Source organism: Manis javanica, chromosome 12 (genome assembly GCF_040802235.1).
Source record: "Manis javanica isolate MJ-LG chromosome 12, MJ_LKY, whole genome shotgun sequence".
NCBI classification, from domain to species: domain Eukaryota; kingdom Metazoa; phylum Chordata; class Mammalia; order Pholidota; family Manidae; genus Manis; species Manis javanica.
In genome coordinates, this window is record NC_133167.1 from 79676311 (window position 1) to 79697104 (window position 20794).

Here is a 20794-nt window from a genome sequence, read left to right on the forward strand (position 1 = left end):
TTCCCTACAGTCTGTATGTAATTCTGATTTTTCGATCATACTGTAACCCCCTATGGTTTAGAGCGTAAATATTGTGCTTAGGGAATGTAAACTGCATCTGTGGATTGCTGTCCTTCATCAGTGGGGAGTGTGCTGTGTATTTTCACTTGTGGTATCAATTCCTTACCCCTCATTCCCTCTGCTCCTCTTTCAATCATATCCCACTTCTCCTTCCACTCTGTCCTGACACTGCACTTTTGTTGAGATACTTGTTCTTCAACTGTCTTGCCATTCAGGAATCCAGCCTTTGCTGGAATCAATCACTTCTTAATTTAATTTCTTAACTTAAGTACTAACATAAACACAAAGCATAGCCTTAATTTGGAACACAGCAGAGCTCTTTCATTCAAAATGAGGAGAAAAAAATTTTCCTTCTCATTCAGAGAAACACAGAGAGAAGAAAATGACAGCCTGGATCATATTAAGATATATTATGAGCTGGCTTTTATCAAAATTCACCAGTGAGATAGAGCAGTGGAAAGCCTGGGTGGGAGAGACTCAGATTACCTGCATCTGGTAAAGGACATCAAGCCAAATTATGTAAATATACCATCCAATAATACAAAGTGCTGAAAGCCCACTAGAAAAATACGGCCAAAGGTAGAAAAGACATTAGATAAAAGAGGATAAGCAAATAACTAAAGTTTTTTTTAAAAGCTTTACCCTGTTTAATTTCAGGGAAACGCTAATAAAACTTGCAATCTGCTGTTTTAGGACAGAAATCAGATGAGATGAATTAAAAAATACCAGGAATACATTCTCCCCAGGTTCTAGAACAATCAGATCATTCATGTAGGGCTAGTGAGAATTTAAATTGGTAGAACCTCTTTGGAAAACAGCCAGGATCTACTAAGGCTGTATACACACCTACAGTGGTCCCTGCATACAAATATCCCCAATATTGTGCACCTGTTTGGTCCCAACAACCTGAGTCAAAATGACTGTTGGAGAAACTAACCAAATGCTCATGCATAGGGAATGGTTATACACAGTGCTCTCTGCACCCCATGGAACCCAACACAGCAATCAGGATTTACAAATAATTACTGACAGAGGAAGAATCTCCCACATCAATTGTTGAGACACAGACAGATGCAGACATAGCCCAAGGATGTACAAGGATTCCGATTTTTCTACATCCTTGCCAACACTTCTTTTTATAATAGCCATTCTAAATGAGGAGTAATTATATTTTGATTTTGATTTACATTTCTCTGATTATTAGCAATGTTGAACACCTCTTCATGTGAATCTTTCCCATTTCTCTGTCTTTAAAGAACTATCTATGCAAGTTCCAATTCTTTTCCCTCCTGAGTTGTAGAAATTACCTACATATTCTGAATATTAACCCCTTATCAGATACACGATTTTCAAGAATTTCCCCCAATCTGTAGGTTGCCTTTCCATTTGATTAATTCTTCTGCAGTACAGAGCTTTTAAGTTTTATGCAGCCCCTCTTGTTTGTATATGTTTGTGACTTGCGCTTTGGGGCATCTGACCTACAGTGATCAGCTGATGCAATGTTGTCCCCATAAATACCACAATGATTATTTTACAAAAATATTTTTTAAAAACCTAAGATTCATATGGAACAACAAAGAGCTAACCAATCTTGAGAAAGAACAAAATGGCAGGAATCACACTTCTATATTCTGCAAACTATATTACAAGTAACGGTAATTAAATCAGTATGGTACTGGCATAATGATGCGCATGTAACTCAATGGAACAGAAGAGAGAGAGTCCAGAAATAAACATATACAATCAACTACTAAGGAACCAAGTGTAAATAGGAATGGGGAAAGGATAGGATCTTTGACAAATTATGCCTGGAAAACTGGATAAACCCGTTAAAGAGCTCTCCTGCTAGCTTATGCTCTCCTCTCCCTCTCTCTGCCACCCCCGCCTCTCTCTCTCTCTCTCTCTCTCTCTCTCACACACACACACACACACACACACACACACACACAAAATCACAAAATACCAGTGATATTTTGCTATAACCTGGATGGATTAAACCCTGCATTTTCAGATACCCTCAAGTTTTAAGTGGAGCTGTTCCAGGAGGCAAGTAGAGGGCAAAAGAAAATACGATACGGAAACCTCAAGCTGGTCAGTGGAACTGGAAGCTGGGTCACCTCAGGGCTGTGCAGGCCTGGCAGGTGAAGTTAAGAGAGCTGTGCCTGGGTCCTGGCCAGGACTAGGGACAGACATCCCTGTCCCTGTATCCAGAAGCCCCAGCCCATCCCAGCTGTGATCAGGAGGGCAGCCACACACCCTCCCAGAAGCCAGGCAGGAGAGAGGGAAGAGCCTAGACTGAAGTCCATCTCTCCCACGGAGCATCGGGGGAGCCGTAAGACAAGCAGTAACTACACAGCAGTGGGGCTGGGCCAAGTCCCCACCCAATTCAGGGAGAGGGAAAAATGGGTTTGCTTTGTTATTACGCTCTGTGGTTTACATGCAGGTTATTTAGCAAACCAGGAAGAGAATTACAACAGCATTTTCTTTCCTTCTTTTAAAGCCTCTGAAAACAACTTGTCAGACAGGCCACATGATGGGGCCCAGAGGTGTGCTGGCAGGCACAGGTGCAGGTGAAGGTGGTTACTGCCCGAGCCCCCTCTGCAGCAGTCACACAGGATTCCTCCAGGCTCTGGCCCTGCCCCTGCTGTTCCTTTTCAATCTGACCCACCTTCTGGCCTCAGAGGATGAGCCACCCCCTCCCTGGACCAGTCCTCAGCTACCCAGCTCCACAGCAATGCCAGCTCCCTCTGCCTCCTCGCCTGCTTCTCAGCTCAGGTGCAGGATGGAGCTAAACACCTTCTGCGCTGTTGTTGCAGTGGTGAGGATGATTCCAGGGAAGCGAGAATTCAGGGCAGATGGCAGTACGTGCAGAACACAGCAGAGTAATAGGAGGGCATTTTCGTGCAGCGCGCTCCTTGGTCTAAAACACGGATTCCTCACAGCAAAGCCATCATGCCTGTCGCAGCCCTTACATGTGGCATAGCATTCATACAACAGATAGAACAATAGTACCAGTGCAAATAGGCCAGACATTTGGAGATGCCAGTGTGGGTTTGGGGCAGATTTACAGTGATAACTCACATGACCTATAAACTCCTTTTAAGCATTTTATATTGGTTCAGTTTGTCAATGTTATCTCATGACAAGAGTTTCTCCCAGAGTGATGCAACTCCGTGTGCAGGCTGCCATTCAACCTTGCCAGGCTGCAAACACAGTGGTGGCCTTGGCAAACACAGAGCTTCACCCTTTGGGACATCTGGTGTGTTTTGACTGACAGGTACATTTTTCTTGGTCTGACGTTCTATTGAGGTATTAGTAAAATGTTCGATTTCTCTCAAGGCATAACAGACTTATTCACTGCTTCTGGCACCCTCAGAAGCAGCTGTGTTCCTGGAACCACTGAATCGGTTAGGAAAAAACACAGTTGTGATAATGTGGGGAAGAAAGGAATAGTGCCCTAGCAACCTCTCCCAAACCCCCTTTCCCAGATCCCCTGGAGAAGCAGAGGAATCTACCCTCCCTTGCCCGCCTCATGTTGAGTGTGAGCACCCATTCTTGAAGGCATGTAAGCCAGCCCCTCGTGCCTTTACCTCCCATTTTAGGCAGCCAATGTTTCCACAGCCCACTCCAATTTTCTATTAAACCATTGCTCTGAGAGTGACATGCAACACTGTACATCCGTCTGATGGGATGTTTCTTGGCCTTCCGTGGAACACCATGGTCTGTAAAGGGTGTCCGCTGGTCAGAGATGTAACTTGGTTGTCCTAACTGGTACAGAGTCTTCAGTTCCAAACCTTAAATGGTATCTTCAGCATTTGCATCTACCACTGGGTATGCAAAGCGGAGTCCAGAAGAAGTGTCTATTCTGCTAACGACCCACGTACAGCCTCCAAGAGGTACTAGTGTTGATCCAATGTAACCCACTGGCCAGCTATGTGGAGGGCGTGGCCACTGGAGAACTTTCCCCACAGCCAAATGCAGTCTCTGTTCTTTAGCTGACAGTCAGAACAGGATTTGCTGGCATTCTGTGCCTCACAGGGTGCAAGAGGAGCACATGTGTAGACTCAGCCTGTGTGTGCGCTGCTGCAGTTTCCCATGGACCCCGGCAGCCATGTCCAAGGGCAGCACCAGCAGGCCCACCTGGTGGCTTGAATCACCTCCCATTCCTCGACAGGCTTCTTCTGATGCAAACCAACATGGCCTGCATTAACGTGCCCCTCACATTCCCAGGGCAATCAAAATCCATAAGGCTGTCGCCCACACGGGCATTCTTTTCATAGTCCAGTTTCCCATTTCCCATCTTCCTGACCACACAGCCAGGCCAGTGGCCGCAGTCCCAGGTCATAAGAACCCCAGCACGAGGGGCTTTCCTCACTGCTCCATTCTGCCGTCACTGCCCAGAAAAGGGCATGGAATTCAGCCCACTGAAATCATTTGTTTCTCCTTCCTCCAGGCCAGCCTTGCCATCCTCTGGTATTACTGCAGCAGCTCCCCAACCAGGATACTGTCCATGCCTCCTGGAACTGCCAACTGTAACCAAGCAGCTCTTTGTCGTTAGCTGAGAGCTGTTCCTAGGACACTGTCCATGCAGCTCCCCAGGGGCTCCAGCATCGGTCCCAGAGGAAATGAGGCTGCCTGCTCACGGATTCGTGTAGGCCTCCTTGCATCCCCCCGGCAGCCTGCCCCTGTATGAACCATATCCATTTGATTAGGGGACTCTTCGGGGTTCTGCCTTCCCTATTACGGTGTTTCTCTGACATCACCCAACACATTATGGGTATCTCAGGTTTCAAAATTATTTTATGTACTTCGGTCACTGAGGCAGTCTTGATTAATTCCCAACAGTATGTTAATAATTGTCTTTCAAGTGGTGTGTACCAGGCAGCAGCATGGGGGAATTTTCTGGTCCAAAATCCCAAGGGTCACAGCTGGGAGGTGCTCATTTTCTTTTTTTTGCCACAAGCTCCAGTCTGCATGGGTGTGGGGGACAGACACTTCCAAAATCATGTCTGAGTGGGGGTCACAATGGCCAGATGCTGTCAAGCGCACAGCTGCCGTGTGTAATTCTGATGTGGCCCGCTTCTGTTCAGGACCCCACTCAGATGCAGCTTTCTTTCATGCAGTCTTACAGACAGGAGCTACAAATGGTTCCTGGTGTGGAATATGAGTCCTCCAAAATCCAAATAAACCAAAAAAGTGCTGGGCTTCTTGTTTGGACCTGGTGGGAGAGTGACAGCAGTTTACTGATAGTCACACTTGTGGAATACCCCGGGTGGTTTCTGCCCGCATTATTCCTACAAATTTCACTGAACAGGACCTTGGACCTTCACTAGATTTATTAACCAGCCCTGGTTGGTCACATATGTCCTTGTTGCATTCAAATCATTCCTGGCCAGCTCCTCTGTTTCTGGTATTAATAATGTCACCAACATCGTGTATTATTACACTCGAGCATTGCACCGAGTCCAAATCCTTCCTGACCACATAGTGACAATAAGCCGGGGAGCTCAGATCCCCGCCTAGCCCAGCAGATGCAAAGTGGGGTCCTTCCCACCTGAAGGCAAACTGGGCTTGGCTCTTTTCAGGAATTGAGACAGAGAAGAGAGCATTTGCAAGGTCCATCCAGGAGTACCAGCCTCCTTCAACCTGCTATACGTTCTATATGGCTGATATCATGCCTGGAACTGCTGGGACTATGGGTAGTACCCACATTACCTAAGCTTGAAGAGTCTCTATGTCCCATCCACCTTTGCACAGGCCACACAGGACTACTGTACAGCAAATCTGTGGACACCAGCACTCCAGCTTCCAGCATGTCACTCCTAAGAACGGTGATATGTTTGTCAAGTTATCTGCCTCTGTGGGTTCGCACAGTTCCAGCCATTCCCCATTTAGAATGTCCAACTAAACAGGCCTGAGGACGGGCTTACATACCTTCTGTTTTACTGTATTTGGCAGGGGAAGCCAACCCCAGTCACACATAATATCCACCCCAATAATATTTTCACGTAAAGGGGATGCAGCCACCTCAAGCAACACCTGCTCAAACACCCAATTTTCATCCAAACTTCCACCTCAATACCATCAGCCACTGCATCTCCATATACTCCCAATCTAACCTTAGCCCCTGCTAAGACTTCACCAAGAGGTTTTGGATTTACAGTACATTGGGCTACTGAACCAAGGACTCCCAGGGCCATTTTACTCCTCCCCCTGGCCACTTTTCTCACACATACCCGAATGGTCTCAGGGACAGGCTGGGGTGTGGCTTCGGGACGAGCTCTGTTACACATAGAATCCTGTTGGCTCCACAGAGTGGAAGCTCTCTCCGACAGAGAGACATACTCATCTCCCTGATGTTGCTGAGGACTTCACTGTATAGTCATGTTTGACTCTATCATTGGCTGATTCAACCTCCGGCCTCTGCCATCAGATGGGGTCCAAAACTCTCTCATTAACATGACAAGACACCCACTTCTCCTTTAAGGCTCTGCAGTGTTTTCAGGAATTGTGTAAGAGGAAGAAATATACCCAGCAATTATATATTTGGGTTACTGAATGTCCAAGTATGTATGTTGTATAGTTCACTATATCACAAAATTCAAAATAATGTTCATTACTTGTGCTATGCTCACTGCTGTGCCAGGCCCTGGGAGTACAATCACGCAAGACCAGTCTTCAGCATGCAAGGAAGACCAAAGTTAACAAAGTGAGAAAAAAGATAAACAAACAAGAAAAGATCCAATTGTAACCAGTTTCATTAAGTCACTAAACAGGGCACTGAGGTAGCAGTTCCTGATGGGAAGGAGGACCAGGCAAAAGGAAGTCATTTCCAGGAGGTCACATATAGGCTGGGACCAGAAAGGGGAATTTCAACAATACAATAAAAAGGTCATGCATCATGATCAAGTAGGATTTACTCTGGGGATGCAAGGATAGTTCAATATCCACAACTAATGAATTTGACACATCACAGTAACAAAATGAAGGATGAAAATATGATCACCTCAACAGATGCAGAAAAACTTTTGACAAAATTCAACATCCATTTATGATAAAAATTTGAAACAAAGTGGGTATAAAGAGAACACACCTAAACATAAAAACAGACATATATGACAAACCCAGAGCTATCATACTCGACAGTGCAAAATTGAAGGCTTTTCTCTGAGAACAGGAACAAGTCAAGGATGCCCTCTCTTGCCACTTTTGTTCAGCATTATACTCAAAGTCCTACCCATAGCAATTAGCCAAGAAAAATAAAAGATATCCAAATTGGAAAGGAAGTAGTAAATCTGTCACTGTCTGCAGATGGCTTCATGCTATATGTAGAAAACTCCAAAGCATTCATCAAAAATCTATTAGAAGTAATAGATGAATTCAATCAAGGTGCAGGATACAAAATCAATATTCAAAAGTCTGTTGTGTTTCTATACACTAAGAATGAATGCAAGAAAAAGAAATTATAAAATCATTCCTACTTACAAATGCAGCAGAAAGAATAAAATACCTAGGAATCTATTTAACCACAGAAGTAAAATAACTATATGCTCAAAACCATAAAGCACCGATGAAAGAAACAGAAGTACAAAAATAAGTGGAAAGATAAACCATGCTCATGGATTGGAAGAATTAGTATTGTGAAAACGTCCACACTATAGAAAACAAACTACAGATTCAATGCAATCTCTGTCAAAGTACTCATAGCACAAGAAGATATTACAATGCTATGAGCTACATTACCTATGCTATATTTCCATTCTTGTGACTAAATTATTTTATAATTTGAAGAATGTACCAAGTTATCCCCTTCACCAACAAAAAGAGAATATAAAGAAGGTAATAATCCTGAAGAAAAAAAATCCCTAAACATTATGGTACTGGCACAAAAACAGATCCTTACATCAATGGAACAAAATATAGAGCACAGAATTAAATTCACACTTACATGGTCAGTTAGTCTACGACAAAGGAGGTAAGAATATATAATGGTTTTGAAAAAGTCTCTTCAATAAATGGTGTGGTTATGTTGGACAGCTACATAAAAGGAGGACCACTTTCCTAAAACACATCCAAAAAGAAACTCAAAATGAATTTAAGACTTAAATGTAACACCTGATCCCACAAAACTCCAAGAAGAATATAGGGGAAGCAAACTCTTTGACTCTGCTCTCAGCAACATTTTTTTTTAATCTCTCTCCCGAGTCGATGACAATAAAAGCTAAAATAAACAAATGGGACTACATCCAACTAAAATGCTCTGTACTGTGAAGGACACCATCAACCATACAGAAGAATAATGTACTGGATGGTAGAAGATGTTCGCCCATGAAATATTCAATTTGGGGTTAACATACAAAACATATAAAGTACTCCTCCAACTACTATTGAAAAGACAATCCAATTAAAAAAATGGGCAGAGGACCTAAACAGGCATTTTTCCAAGGAAGAAATATAGATGGCCAACTGACACATGGAAAAAATCTCAGTATCACTAACCGTTTGGGAAATGCAAATCAAAACCACAATGAGATCTCAATTCAAATCTGTTAGAATGGAAGCTCAAATTGGAGACAAAAAGTAACTAGACAGGGATGTGAAGAAAAAGAAGCCCCCTGATTGTTGGGAATGGGAATTGGCATATCCAATGTGAAGAACACTATGGAGGCTCCTCAAACAATTCAAAATAAAACTCCCATATATCCCAGCAATTTGGCTTTATGTATCTATCCCAAGAAAGTGAAAACACTAATTTGAAAAGACATATGCATCTCTATGTTCACTGCAGCATTATTTACAACAGACAAGATACAGAAGCAGCCTAAATGTCCGTAGATACATGAATGGATAAACAGTGAAACACACACACACACAAATACACACACACACAGTGGCACATCACTCAGCTTTAAGAACGAAAAAAAAATCCTGCCATCTGGGACAACATCAACAATATCAAGTCTCCTTCAGAGCACTTGCCCTTGACATGAGGTGCTGTGCACTGTTCTTGCGCTCTGTGATCTTCCTCCCCATAAAACACAACTCCAAGTAATTACAAGAAAATGTCACGTTAAATGCGACTGGGGAAAACTCTACAATATTAATGGCAAAGAATCTTGAAAATGGAAAAGATCATCCAAAGCAAAGAATGTCTCAGAAACAAACAACAACAAAACGCTAAGGAGACGAGATCACTGGATATAATGAGGTATCCTGAACTGGATCTTCGAGAAAGGGTCCAACTATGGAAATCTGAGGGAGAGAATGGATGGTGGATGGTGACAGTACACCATCACTGCTTGTAACTGTAACAACGAACTATAATGACGGTAGTAAGAGGGGAAGTGATCTGAGCAAACTGCAAAACCCAACTGTGTAACTCAAATTTTCTGTAAATCTAAAACTATCTTAAAATAAAAACGTACTAAAACACTTTTTATAGCTTAACACTTATTATCATCAAACTATCTGCTAGAAATTACTATTAATTTTGATTGTCAACTAGTTCTACTGCTTTGTTTTTTAAAGATACTTTTTATGTCACAGAGAAATATTTAACCCCGGAAGATACATAATTTCCAAACTATGTTACAGTTTTCACGTTTAATGGAGAATGCATGTACATATTTACTTATTATACATAATTTTATTTGGCAGGGTCTTTTTTAAGTCATTGTTTCACTGGTATGGCTGTGCCCTGGGGTCCCTCTGAAAAAATGTCTTCATAAATATATGTAGAGATTCAGGTACTATGGTGTGTATTTCACTTCATGGCTGAACATATTCAAAAGACTGCTTATAAGAACATAAAATAAAATGGTCTAGTGTGAAGGCTCACAAACTCCAAGAATACTTCTATATTTCAGCAGTATTGAAACAAAATCGAGTGTCTGTAACTCAAATACTCAGATTACAATAACGAGAACAGAATGTGTGACCATGAAGAGATTCTATGTTTCATCTCGATATTTTCTAATCACAAAGTGTCTAAAATATATTCAAACATCAGCTCGTAGGTGAAAGTGAGCAAACAGTGAAAAAAAAATCAAATTAGAACTGACAAACATTCCTGCAAATGATGGTAGGTGTTGGTACACTGTGTGCCAGACGTAAGTGATTCTTAAGCGATTACACAGAATCATTCAAAGCTACAACACTGGTATGCTCCACAATTTGATAAAACTTACATGGTGATGTAATTCTTTATAGCTAATGATGTAGGTCAACATGAAAAGCGATCTGCCGCTTTATGCTTACAATGCAAAAGGAATATATAACATGCCTAAGAAATAGGGTTAGATCTCAAGTAAAACCGAGAACATAAAACCCTAAGGGGTTTCCTACAATTTTGACTGCGTAAGAGAAGTAACCCCATGTGAATACGTCAGAGGACAAGCTATGTCTAAGGTAAAAACACTGCCATCACCACAGCAGCACAGCCCCCGAACAGCCCCAGAGGCTCGTCTAGCAGAGACGCACACCATCACCCCTCTCGGTCTACAATCACAGGCAATGCAAAAATAGGAAAGGAACATGGCATAGAGAAGACAACTGGCAAGCAGTGATCAGAAAGAATAATTTTTCCACTAGCCTCTGGGGATATCCTGCCAAGTGTTTCTATGCAGTTTTAGAAAGATTTTGCTTGAAATGTGGTTGGGACCACTCTGAACCACAGAGGTAGTTAAGGTAATAAACTAGGACAGGAGAGCAAAGAGCACCAATGGTGTGTCTCCTATGTATCAGGCCAAGGTGCAGGGTCTTTATTTCTACTACATCACTTCATCTCGACATGACTGATGTGACTTACTCAACAACTTCATACATGAGTAAAAAATTACTTCAGAATCACTTCCCTGAACATAAATGGAAGGATATAAATATTCTTAGAATTCCTGCCATCTTCACTCAAGTCTTTAGGCTCAGCACCTTTTTCATACGAACAGAAATAAACAGAGCACTAAAAGCTACTATTCCATTTCAAATACACCTCACTCACCTCTAAATGCCTAAATTCAGTGAAGCACCACCTCCACCTTGACAGCAGAGAGGGGAGCAGTTTCCCAGCAAGCTAACTGGCTGCCACCTCAGCAAGTCCAAGGGCCACTAAACGACACCAGCAACTGGTGTCCCCAAAAGGTGGCTCCCTTACCTGTGACTACCCATACTCTCTGGAGATGGGCAACCAGGCAGGGCCACGGGGGTGACATCAGCGCACAGGCACAAAGACCTATTGGGCCTGCACCTGCCTCGGCCCCCTCAGGCCAGCCAGGGTGCTCCCTGTGTGGGGCCCCACATCTAGCACCTGGTCAGCCTCTCTCTCTGTGAAGGGGGTCCCCTCACCTTGGAGCCTGGGTAACAGTAGTCAATCACCTCCTCTGCCAGGCCTAATGGATTTCACCACTCCTTACCACCGTGGCCTGCACCTTGCCTTGATTTCCCTCTTGCCTTCCCACTAAGTAAGAGTCGCCACAGAGCTCTGGACTTTTAGTGGGACCTTACCAGTGTGCTCCTACTTTACGCCTTTTGGGAGTTTTAACCTAGACTCTAGTTTTCTCTGCACAAGCTTTAGCAAGTACACTCGGGATCATTCCTTGAGAGCCCCCTGCCGGTCCGAAAAGTGCAGGGATCCTGTGACCTCTCGCTGCCAGAGCCTTGGTCGGAGTCACAAGCCTGTTTCGCTTCCCTGGGGCTGCAGGTAAGGAAATGCCATAGCCCTAGGATGGCTGTCTCTAAGGAAGGGAGATCAATAGAATAGAGCCATTTACTAGTTGGACTCAGACTTCAGCTTGACTATTTCACAAACTTCATTTACATTATACAGGAGAAAGTGGCTTAGTCCTAAGAGGACTGCTTTGAATGAGGGGCAGGGAAACTTTCTCCAAAGCCAGAGATAAAATTCACAGGCTGCCACAGACATTTATGGGGGGGGGGGGCGGTCTATCCTCTTCAAACACCAGTTTCTGCCACTGCCTGGGAATCATCATGCTAGTCAACCACTGTAAGAAATCTGATCTGTGAAAAAAGACTTCAGGAGTCATCTGCGACTCTCACATAGACAGCAGCCTAGCCTAGCTCACTGGATCGATGAGTCAGAGCCAAGATCCAAGGACCACTATCTACCAGTGCAGTCTGCCCTCGCAGTCTGCAGATTAGGACAGGAAAGTAGGAGATCAGCTCAGCCACTCCCCAACATTCCCATCCATCCAGAGGCGGGGGATCAAGGAGCAGCAGACACCAGGAAACCTTTCACATGAGACTTAAGACTGGTAGCCGACAATAATTGTCTTTTAGGTGGCTAACGGGTGCCCAGATACATTTTTCTGAGAGAAAAAGAACAGCATTTAGACAAGAATAAAAGTGAAGAATACATCTCCTACCTTGTGGTGGTCGGCATCGGGTTCTGTAAAATTGATGAAGTTAGAAGAGAGTCAGGAATGCCCCCTGCCTCACTCAGAGGCAGGGCACCCTGAAATAGCAGGCTGGAAGTCAGAGAGAGACAGAAAGAAAGACACTCCTCATGGATACCCAGTCGGGCTGTCGGGGTCTGATTCCAGGCACGCGGACCTTTGTGAAGCCGCTGAAGTGTAGCCTGAGCCTAGGCTCTCTCATTTGCCCACAGCCTTCCTCAGTCCCTCGCATCCAAGGAGATGCCTCTGAAGGGGAATCCTGGCCTCAACTCAGGTGACTTTCCCGGCTCCCAAGGGAGATGGGGGATCCACTGAGGGAGACGCAGGGGAACCTGTCACTCGAGACTTTGAGATCGGCAGCCGGGCTAGTCCCATTTAAGTGGCTGACGAGTGCCCGATGTTGTGTGCCTTAGACGGCTTCCTTCTATAAGGACAGTGAAAGAAAAGGTACGCTTGGATGGTGATACTCACCTCCAAAGTTATCCCGGACGAGCTCCCAAAAATGATGCAGCTTCTCACACCACAAGGGTATGAAACTAGAAATACATTATGCAAATAAGATGAAAAAGCCTACCATCACATGGAGGCTTAACAACATGCTCCTAATAACCAATGGATCAATGTGCAAATAAAAACAGAGATCAAGCAATATATGGAGACAAATAACAACAATAATTCAACAACGCAAAATCTGTGGGACACAGACAAGCCGGTGCTAAGAGGGAGGTATATCGCAATACAGGCCTACCTGAGGAAAGAACAACAATCCCATATGAGCAGTCTAAACTCACAGTTAACAAATCTAGAAAAAGAAGAACAAATGAGGCCCAAAGTCAGCAGAAGGAGGAACATAAGAAAGATGAGAGCAGGAATAAATACAATCGAGAAGAATAAAACAATACAAAGAATCAATGAAAGCAGGAGCTGGTTCTTTGAGAAAATAAACAAAGTAGATAAACCCCTAGCCAAACTAATCAAGAAAAAAAGAGAGTCTGCACACAGAAAACAGAAGCAGAAATGAAAAGAAAAAATCACTATGGACATCACAGAAATACAAAGAATTATTAGAGAATACTTTGAAAAATTATATGCTAACAAACTGGATAACCTAGAAGAAATGAACAACTTTCTAGAAAAATACAACCATCCAAGGCTATCCCAGAAAGAACAGAAAATCTGAAAAGACCAATTACTAGAAACAAAATTGAACTGGTAATCAAAAAACTACCTAAGAACAAAATCCCTGAACCAGATGGCTTCACCTCTGAATTTTATCAAACATTTAGTGAAGATCTAATTCCCATCCCCCTTAAACTTTTCCAAAAAGTAGAAGAGGAAGGAATACTTCCAAACTCATTCGATAATGCTGGCATCACCCTAATATACCACAAAAAAAGAAAATTAACGACCAATATCCCTGACGAACATACATGCAAAAATACTCAACAAAATATTAGCAAACAGAATTCAAAAATACATCAAAAAGGTCATTCATCATGAACAACTAGGATTTATTCAAGGGATGCAAGGATGGTACAGTATTAGAAAATCCATAAACATCACTCACCACATCAACAAAAAGGAGGACAAAAACCACATGATCATCTTCACAAATGCTGAAAAAACATTCAACAAAATTCAACATTCATTCATGATAAAAACTCTCAACAAAATGGGTATAGAGGGCAAGTACCTCAACATAATACAGGCCATTTATGAGAAAACCACAGCCAACATCATACTTGACAGTGAGAAGCTGAAAGCATTTCCTCCAAGATCGGTAACAAGACAAGGATGGCCACTCTCCCCACTTTTATTCAACATAGTTCGGGAGGTCCTAGCCACGGCAATCAGAGAACACAAAGAAATAAAAGGCATCCAGATGGGCAAGGAAGAAGTCAAACTCTTCCTGTTTACAGATGACATGATACTGTATATAAAAAACCCAAACGGATCCACTCCAAAACTACTAGAACTGATATGTGAATTCACCAAAGTTGCAGGAAACAATATTAATACACAGAAATCTGTTGCATTCCTGTACACTAACGATGAACTAGGAGAAAGAGAAATCAGGAAAACAATTCCATACACAATTGCATGACAAATAATAAACTACATAGGAATAAACCTAACCATGGAAGTGAAAGACCTGTACCCTGAAAACTACAAGACACTCTTGCAAGAAATTAAAGAGGACCCTAATAAATGGAAACTCATCCCATACTCTTGGGTAGGAAGAATTAATATTGTCATAATGGCCATCCTGCCTAAAATAATCTACAGATTCAATGAAATCACTTTCAAAATACCAACACCATTACTCAACAAACTGGAACAAATAGTTCAAAAATTCATATGGAACCACCAAAAGACCCAGACTAGCCAAAGCAATCCTGAGAAGGAAGAATAAAGCGGGGGATCTCCCTTCCCAACTTCAAGCTCTACTACAAACCACAGTAATCAAGACAATTTTGTACTGGCCCAGGAACAGACCCATAGACCAGAGGAACAGAATTGAGATTCCAGATATTAACTGAAGCATATACGGTCAATCTATATATGAGAAAGGAGCCATGGATACACAATGGGGAAATGACAGCCTCTTCAACAGCTACTGTTGGCAAACTGGACACCTACATGTAAGAGAATGAAACTGGATTATTGTCTAACCCATATACAAAAGTAAACTCAAAATGGATTAAAGAAAGACCTGAATGTAAGTCATGAAACCATAAGACTCTTAGAACAAAACATAGGAAAAAATCTCTTGGACATAAACAAGAGCAACTTTTTCATGAACATATCTCCCCAAGCAAGGGAAACAAAAGGAAAAATGAACAAGTGAGCCTGGGGAGAATGTAAACTAGTTCAACCATTGTGGAAAGCAGTATGGAGGTTCCTCAAAAAGCTCAAAATAGAAATACCATTTGAACCAGGAATTCCACTCCTAGGAATTTACCCTAGGAATGCAGCAGCCGAGTTTGAAAAAGACATATGCACCCCATTGTTTATTGCAGCACTATTTACAATAGCCAAGTGTCCATCCATAGATGAATGGACAAAGAAGATGTGGTACATATACACAATGCAATATTTTTCAGCCATAAGAAGAAAACAAATCCTACCATTTGCAACAACATAGATGGAACTAGAGGGTATTATGCTCAGTGAAATGAGCCAGGCAGACAAAGACAAGTACCAAATGATTTCACTCATCTGTGGAGTATAAGAACAAAGAAAAAGAAAACTGAAGGAGCAAAACAGCAGCACACTCACAGAACCCAAGAATGGGCTAACAGTTACTAAAGGGATGGGAACTGGGGAGGATTGGTGGGAAGGGAGGGATAGGGGGAAAAAAGGGGGCATTACTATTAACAGACATAATGTAGGGGGAATATGGGGAAGGCTGACAACACAAGACAAGTAGTGATTCTATAGCATTTATTACGCTGATGGACACTGACTGTAATAGGGTATGTGGGGGGGGACTTGCTGATGGGGGGAGTCTAGTAAACATAATGTTGCTCATGTAATTGTAGATTAATCATACAAAAAATAATAATAGTAATAACTTAATAAAACCTTTAAAGAAAAAGATTATCATTTAAATTTGAAGGAGGGATTAAACAATTTCCAGATAAGCAAAAGCTGAGAGAATTTAGCTCCCACCAACCATCTCTACAGTGTATTTTGGAGGGACTGCTATAGAAGGAAGTGTTTCTAAGGTTAAACAGCTGTCACCAGAGGTAACAAAAAGGGATAAAGAGTAGAGAATATCATACTTAATATATAAAGAATGAGGAGGAAAAGAACAACAACCTTTAGATTGTGTTTGTAATAGCACACATAAGTGAGTTAAGTTAGATTCTTAGTAAGGAAGGTACCCTTGAACCTTTCGTAACCACGCATCTAAAGCCTGCAATGGCAATAAGTACATACCTATCGATAATCACCCTAAATGTAAATGGTCTGAATGCACCAATGAATAGACATAGAGTCACTGAATGGATAAAAGAACAAGACCCATCTGTAGGCTGCCTACAAGAGACTCACTTCAAACCCAAACACATACACAGACTAAAACTGAAGGGATGGAAAAAGATATTTCACGCAACTAATAGGGAGAAAAAAGCAGGTGTGGCAGTACTTGTCTTGGACAAAATAGACTTTAAAGCAAAGAAAGTCACAAGAGACAAAGACAGACATGATATAATGATAAAGGGGTCAACCTGACAACAGGATATAACCATTATAAATATCTATGCACCCAACACCCGAGTACCTACATATGTGAAACAAATACTAACAGAATTAAAAGGTGAAATAGACTGCAATGCATTCGTTTAGAAGACTTAAACACTTCTCTCACTCCAAAGAACAGATGAACCAGACAGAAAATAAGTAAGGAGACAGAGGCATTGAACAACACGTTAGAACAGATGGACCTTACAGACATCTACAGAACTCTCCACTCAAAAGCAGCAGGATACACATTCTTCTCAAGTGCACATGGAACATTTTCAAGAACAGATCATATACTAGGGCACAAAAAGAGCCTCAGTAAATTCAAAAACATTGAAATTGTACCAACCAGCTTCTCAGACCACAAGGCTATGGAACTAGAAAGAAATTACACAAAGATGACAAAAAAGTCTACAATCACATGGAGGCTTAACAACATTCTCCTAAATAACCAATAGATCAATGATCAAATAAAAAGAGATCAAGCAATATATGGAAACAAATGACAACAATAATTCGACAACGCAAAATCTGTGGGACGCAGTAAAGGCGGTGCTAAGAGGGAAGTATATTGCAATACGGGCCCTACCTCAGGAAAGAACAACAATCCCATATGAACAGTCTAACCTCACAATTATCTAAACTACAAAAAGAAGAACAAATGAGGCCCAAAGTCAGCAGAAAGAGGGACATAATAAAGATTAGAGCAGAAATAAATAAAATCGAGAAGAATAAAACAATAGAGAGAATCAATGAAAGCAGGAGCTTGTTCTTCGAGAAAATAAACAAAAGAGATAAACCCCTATCCAGAGAGTCTACACACATAAACAGAATCAGAAATTAGAAAGGAAAAATCACTACTGACACCACAGAAATATGAAGATTTATTGGAGAATACTATGAAAAATTATATGGTAACAAACTGGACAACCTAGAAGAAATGGTCAACTTTTTAGAAAAATACAACCTTCCAAGGCTGACCCAGGAAGAAGCAGAACATCTGAACAGACCAATGACCAGCAAGGAAATTGAAACGGTAACCCCAAATCAAAAGTACGACAGGTGGCTCACGAAACAAATTGTTCATTCTGAAGCTGCTGCCTCCGGCGGCCTCTCCCCCGCCGCCGCGCCACGGGTCCCACCCGCCCGTCAGCTCGCACGGCCCTCGAGGCCGCCGCCGAAACACTGCGCACGCGACAAGACGCCCGCCGGCCTCCCCGTGTGCGCGGCCCGGCCAGGCCCCTCCGCCTGCGGCCTCGGCTGGGCCCCGCGAGGACCGCACCCGCGTCGGCCGCCCGCCGAGCCACTCACACAGCCGACTCCCTCACGGGTCCGCCGCGCTCGCAGGGGGAGGCAGGGGTCCCCGCGCCCCGTCCGGGCCGCGCCGAGCCCCGCGGCCACTTACCTTCCGGCCCGTAGAGTTGTCGCTGTCGTCTTCACCCCTGAAGCGGGGCCCGCTCTGGACGCTCCGCTGCAGGTCCGCGGCGAAAACCGCCTCCCGGCCAGCTCTCCACGCCCTTGGCGAGACGGTCGGCGGAGGACAGGCGGCCCCACGCGCGGCGGCGGACGAGCTGCTCCTGCGCCTCTGCCCCGCGGCGGCGGCGGCGGGGGGCGGCGGCCAGGTCGCGCCGCCCGACGGCGCCAGGCTGGAGGTGGCGGAACTGGACGGGACGGCGGGCAGGATGCGCCAGGACAGGGACCGCTGACCGCAGCACGGACACAGCCGCGGGAGCAGCTACTCCAGACGACGCTCGCGACGCTACTGACTCCTGAATATGGCGGGGGCGGTGCCTGCCGCTACTGCGCACCCGCCGGAGTTACGGGTCTGCGCGCGCATGCTACAGGGATTTCACCTACATTCTCTCTGGTCCACACAAATACTTTACAAGGTAGATGATATTACACCCATTTTAAGGATGTAAACACTGATACTAAGATTAGAGGGTAACCTGATGAACTATATGAGTAAGTCTGTAGTTTAGTAGCTTTGTTCCAATGTTGATTTCTTAGTTTTGATAGATGTACTGTGATTTTATAAGATTTATAAGATACTAGTTTTAGGGGATTTTGGGCAAAAGGTATACAGGAATGTTGCACTATAACATTTCCATAAATCTAAAATTATTTCAAAATTAACAGTTTTTTAAATGATTTTAAGGGATTTGTTCAAAGTCACTTTTCCACTATAACTTGAAAAGCAATAATAGAAATATTAGATGTGTAGGCAGAGAAACAAGAGGACTGACTCCCTGGTTTAGAAGGAATAAAGGGCAAGTCAGTGCCGCAAACAGCAGAGGGAAGGTATGGAAAGTCGCTAGCTACAAAAGTAGACTCTGCTGTTCCAATTTGCTGAGGCATTGGGATGGAAGGCAGGAGAAGGGAGGGAGGGAACAGAAGGAAAGAAGGGGTGCTAGGAATACATTTGTTAGGAAAACTCACACTTGAATTCCTGCTGCTGTACCATTGTTCCTGCTGCAATTATTTCCCAAGGGGAGGCTGATTTGGAATTCTCACTGAAGGCAGTGGAAAATCAGTCAGCTAACGTGACCTGAAAAAACAAAACTTTGTATGTTCTTTTCCCCCCCAAATAGTTCCCCCTTACCAATTGGAAAAATAACATGCACATGCACGCACACACACACACACAAGCATACAGATCCAATGAGATACAATTCATTCAAGGTCTTTCTATGAGGACATATGTGAAATGCCGTAACTTTCAATCCTTATATCAGGCCAGAAACAGCAGAAGAGAGTTCTCACTATAGTTCTAAGGATTAAAAAATATTTAAGGTTTGGAAGAAGGAAATGTGAAACACATCCAGCCATGCCAGTGTGCACTAAAATAATATCAAAAAAGATATAAAGTAAAATTTCCTAAGCTTTGTAAGCTTGTCATAGTGCCAAACTGATGTTTTAAAAGATAAATGACATGTTTTAATGGGTTTTAGCCAAAAAACCAAAATGACATTACAGAATTTTAACCTGAATGCAATTTTAAGGCTGAGCCAGAATATGAAAATTGCTATGCTGTCTTTCCAAATATGAGTGTTCTAGCAAATTTTATTGTGATTAAAAAATGCATGACATAAAAATATCCTCATTGACAATTTTCAAGTATACACTCACTATTGCCAACTACATGCACATTGTTGTACAATCGATTTCTAGAACTCTTCCATCTTACGTGACTACAATTCTACATCCATTGAACAACTGTGAACGCTCTCCCCTAATCCTGACATCATGTTCGACCTAACCAACATTCAACTTTCTGTTTCATTACATCTCATTACTTCAGATCTATCATGTAAATATAATCATGCATTATTATTTGACTGCCTTGTTTCACTTAATGTAATGTTCTCAAGGTTCATTAATGCTGTAGCATGGGACAGAACTTTCTTCTTATTTTATGACCAAATAATATCCTCTGTGTTTATATACCACATTTCCATTTAACCATCGATAGACATTCAGATTGCTTCCACATCTGAGCTATGGTGAATAATGCTACAATGAATATGGGTGTGAAAGTATCTCCTGAAGATCCTGTTTTCAATTCTTTTGGATATATAGCCAAAAGTGGAATTGCTGGTTCAAATAGTGATTCTATCTTTAAATTTCTGAGGACCTTTTTAGTTTTTCATAGTGGCTGCACAATTTTATAATCCCACCAAAAGCACATAATGGTTCACTTTCTCCACACCTCACCATACTTTCTATTTTTTAATCGTAGCCAAAGGCCATCTCTGCTTTTTATTTGATTACTGTTTGGATGGAGTATCTTTTCCATCCTTTCACTTGTAACCTATGTGTACTTTACACCTAAGGTGGATCTCTTAGAGTTAGTATAGAGTTCAATCTTGTTTTTTAACCCATTCAGCCAGTCTATGTCTTTTGAATGAGGAGTTTAATCCAATTATATTTCAAGTAATTGCCAATAGTGTAGGATTTACTATTGGTGTTTTATTATTTTGTTTCTTGTTGCTATTTTCTCCATCTTTTCTTCTCTTGCTGCATTCCTTTGTTTCATCAAATTTTCCATTGACATGCTCTGACTTCTTTCTCATTTTCTTTTG

At 42.6% G+C, this 20794-nt stretch overlaps 1 long non-coding RNA gene across 3 annotated transcripts in view; it reads right to left on the reverse strand.

Moving 5' to 3' along the window:
• Positions 1-18467, reverse strand: part of LOC140845142 (uncharacterized) — a 60534-nt gene extending 42067 nt beyond the window's left edge. For 2 of the 3 annotated variants that reach the window (XR_012123861.1, XR_012123862.1), the window contains exon 1: positions 18118-18467. This is a non-coding gene — a long non-coding RNA (uncharacterized lncRNA). The remainder of the gene's footprint in view (positions 1-18117) is intronic. The other variant, XR_012123860.1, reaches the window with a different exon arrangement.
• Between the last annotated feature and the right edge of the window lie 2327 nt (positions 18468-20794).